This window comes from Gymnoscopelus braueri, assembly GCF_963280865.1.
Source record: "Gymnoscopelus braueri genome assembly, chromosome: 7".
Taxonomy (NCBI): Eukaryota; Metazoa; Chordata; class Actinopteri; order Myctophiformes; family Myctophidae; genus Gymnoscopelus; species Gymnoscopelus braueri.
In genome coordinates, this window is record NC_137608.1 from 2,546,237 (window position 1) to 2,550,600 (window position 4,364).

A 4,364-nucleotide genomic window follows, 5' to 3' on the forward strand; every position below is an offset into this window, starting at 1 on the left:
CCATGAGCACTTTAAACCTATATAGGCTACTGTACACCGCCTATTTGAAAATAGCAGAATTACAAGCTCACAACGCGTTGCGATGTGACGCGTTTTGAGCTTGTAGATCTGCTATTTTCAGAAGATTTTTGAAACGTTCTAACAACACAAATCGGGTACGGGGCTCCCTGACACAAAACATTTTCAGATGGGGGGTTAGGGACAAATACATATTTATTTGGGGGTCCATGACATGAAAATATTTGCAAACCACTGGTCTAAAGGATAATTTTCGGCAAAGAGGTTTGTTTGGTGTACAGGGAAAAAAGAGCAGACCAAGTACCGAGCCAAAGGTCAAGTTTACTAAGTATTGAGGGTTTAAGTGGTTAAATGTCTGAACACACACATTTAATGAATCCAATATGTAGTAGGGGGTCCTTGCTTCATCTCTCTCTCAGCTAAGGGGTCCTTGGCCTGAGAAACGTTGAAGACCCCTACTTTAGAAGAAAAAAAGAACCCTACAACTACTAATAAATACAAGCAACTTTACAGGGAAAAAAAAGTCGCTTATAATAAGCAGAAATGGCAACACTGCTCAACATGCTTCTAGAAGCATGCAGTGCAGCTGTCACTTGACTCCAGGGTGATGTAACAGTGGGGAATCCCCGCTGTGACGTCACGTGCAGGGCTGTTCCAAACCCTCCTATAAAACACATTGTGTCAGTGTTTATGTTGCAATGGAACACAGACGAGAACACAACCAACCATGAAGCTGGAGCCCAGAAAACAGTCCCTGAAGCGGACCAAGAGCCACCAAGAAGCAACGATTAAAGGTGAGTAAAAAAGCCACATTTGTTTTCAAATTAAGGCCTATAAGAGTGGACTATTTGTTGCTGAAATTTGATTTAAGAGATTGAAGATTTAAGAGATTCAAGAGTCAAGGTTTTATTTGGTGTGTCACATACAGGACAAATGAGCAAAACTAAAATCTAAACATAAGGTTTAATTAAGTAACAAGTTGGTTATAGTACATAAAAGTTTTATTTTTGCTTTAATTCATGCGTGTGTGTTTTATGTGTGTGTTATCATGCCCCACACACAGTGGTGGAAAAAGTAAAACATGTTTACTTAAGTAAAAGTATCAATACTGCAAGTAGAAACTCTGTTAAAAGTAAGGTAATGAAAATGTACTTGTGTAAAAGTACAAAAGTAATGCCATCAAAATATACTTTACTTTACTTTATTATGGATCCCCATTAGCACTTGCCTAAGCATGGCTATTCTATTTTATACGTAAAATAGAATATTTAGTACTCATTATACAAGCTTGTAGGTTGGCTATTTGTATATAGCCTAAGTTCAAATATGGCTGAAGAGGTTAATATACGTTTTGTAATAATAATCAAAATATTCAAAGTAACTACAGTTTTCAATTAATTATACTGGAGTAAAAAGTACAATATTTGCCTCTGAGATGTAGTGGAGTAAAAGTACTGACAATTGGAAATACTCCAGTAAAGTAAAAATGCCTCAGAATTGCACTCAAGTACAGTACTTGAGTACATTTACTCAGTTACTTACAGTAGTTTACACCTCTGCTCACACAGTCCATGTTCTGTCTCTTCCCAGACAGGAAAGCCATCCTGGAGTGTGCTTCACATCTGCGTAAAATCGGAGACCTGTTGAACGACTACATCCTGGGGGACAAGGTTCAGCGAGCCAGGAGGGTCTCCACTACTGGTCCTAGAGTCAAGTGACATCATCGACAAGATGGATACATTGTATCCGGGAAATTCAATTAAACCCAGTTTGCCACGTGACACTGTAAAACACTATAGGCGAGGCCTTGATTCACTCTTGGAGTTTGGATTTGGAGCAGTGGGCCTCAAAGTGGGGTCCAGGGGACCCTCAGTGTTCCTTGAGGGTCCCCATAACTCGGGTCCTTGAAATGAAAGCTAAAAAAAAATCTCGAGAGCCACTGGGTTTGGAGTATGGAAAAACTGATGCAACTTGTTATCAACAAACAAGGAAGCAGTCAGTGTAGTCAGCTGGACGTCTGTAGTTTGCTGCATGCTGTTATCTGCTGGGAACAGGATGAACTTAATGGATAAGCTATTATCCTGGACCTCTCTCTCTCTCTCTCTCTCTCATAAACCGTACTTGGAAAACCATCCACCAAGCTTACTGTGACTGGACTGGAGGCAATAATGATTTGATCCCAAATATTATAAGAATATAATTTCACGCTGTTTATGTATTTCTTGCTTTGACACATTTATGTGTAGGCTATGTTGATCTAGTTAGAGAGATCAGACCTTATGCTAATGTTTAATTACATAGCTGAATGGGTAGAGAGAGGCTGTCTGGGAAACAAAAGGTCCCTGGTTCGCAATTCATTTGCAGCCAGTTAAGACACTGAACCCATAACTGCTCCCCGAGGCCAGAGATGCTGCTCACTGCTCCTAATACTGAGGATGGGTTAATGCACAGGATATCACACGTACTGTATGTGGAAATGTGACAACAACAAAAAAAGTGGGGTCCAGGTGATGATGATGATTATTATTATCATGGTTGTTGTTGTTTTTGTTTGTGTTTTTATTGATGTAAATGTATTATTGAAGACACACCCCATCTTCCAAAACCTCTCTCAAGATGGTCCGTCAGGTTGATGTTGAACTTGAACTTTTTAACAGACTTTGAAAACGGATAATCTTTGGGACAATGCAAATCACACTTGAAATGTTACTACATTTGAGTAAAGGTGTTTGGACTAAATTAAATTTCATGTTTTGCCCAATTTGCAAATCAGGTTCTATCCTTGAGTCAATGTTAAGTTAATAAACCAAGTTTGAAAATGTCATGTTTTGCAGTTGATATCACTTATTGTCTCCGCCAGGCCGAAAGGCATGGCGAGAGAGTATGTTTTTGCCCCTGTCCGTCCGTCCGTCCGTCCGTCCGTGTGTCCGTCCGTGTGTCCGTCCGTGTGTCCGTGTGTCCGTCCGTCCGTGTGTCCTGTCTGTGTGTTAGCAACAAATCTCCGGCACCGTTGGCCCGGTCGCTGCGAAACTGTGCACACACACTCCCTACCTCTGCCTCAATTTTTTCACATGGGCCTGTTATAGCGCCACCAGGAGGCCGATTTGTGCAAAACCCATTTTTTCCCATTACTCCTACAGTTTTTAACCAAACCTCATGCAAATCGGTACACAGTATCTCTATAGTCATGTGATCAACCCTGATCTGTCCGATTTCCCATATTCCATCCTCATTGGCTAAGGTTACCATCCAAAGTTTGCAGGATTGGTCCGTTTTGAACAAACTGCCTCAAATCATGAACGCAGCTTGCCATTTGCATAAAATTGCACACGCACATTCCCACTAGGCCGAGGAAGAAATGGCACTTAAACCTTTTCACATCAGCCTCATGGTGGCGCTATAACAGGCCGATTTGCATTTTTAACTATAACTGCACCGATCTGCGTGAAACTTTGCACGCCTACTCCCTAGAGGCCAAGGAAAAACATCTGCACTGCATTTTTCACATCTGCTTTTTACAGCGCCACCAGGAGGCCGACTTATGTCAAATACATTTTTGGATATTAATCCTTCAGATTTTATCCAAACATTACACAAATCGGTACACAGTATCTCTATAGTCATGTGATCAAGACGCATCTGTCCGATATTTCATATTCCATCCTGATTGACTAAGGTTGACTTCCAAAGTTTGCAGGATTGGTCCGTTTTGAACAAAATGTCTGAAATCATGAACGCGGCGTGCGATTTCCGTGAAAATTTGCACGCACATTCCCACTAGGCCGAGGAATTGGCCTATTATAGCGCCACCAGGAGGCCACAATAACTTACCTGACCTGGCGGAGACCTGTGCTCCGAGGAGCACTTTTTCTAGTTATTCACTGTGATTTGATGTTTTATTCCTCTTTTAGTAAAACTTTGGATGAACTGCTGGAGAAGTTATGGTGTGGTCTCTTTCTAACATGGATAAAGGCAACCATAGCCTACAGGATAAAGCCTCACAGTTTGCAATGGTCAATTCTTTTGACATTCTTTTTCTGTCAGCAAGCAACAGTGTTCCCTCTGAGACAAGAAGAGCACATGAAGATCCACTGATGGGCAGAGAATAGATGGAGCATGAAAACACACACATTAAATTGCAATTAGTCTGCAATGTAATACAGCTTTAGAGTCTCTGTGATAGTGTCATATTTACTGACTGAGGCCCTCTGGTGATGAGGGACAGAATTACAGGTGAATTGCTCAATGTTTTGAATAAAGTCATTATATCATGGCACGTCTCCAACACATCTTTGTCAAAGACAGATGCAAGTGTGAATGAACACTCACTGTTATTGTTTCAAGTT

At 41.0% G+C, this 4,364-nt stretch overlaps 1 long non-coding RNA gene across 1 annotated transcript; it reads left to right on the forward strand.

Annotated features, from left to right (window-relative positions):
- Window positions 1–723: 723 nt before the first annotated feature.
- Window positions 724–2,842, forward strand: LOC308088804. Its single transcript, XR_013933471.1, has 2 exons — window positions 724–812; window positions 1,609–2,842. It is a non-coding gene; the product is annotated as an uncharacterized lncRNA (long non-coding RNA).
- Window positions 2,843–4,364: the final 1,522 nt, after the last annotated feature.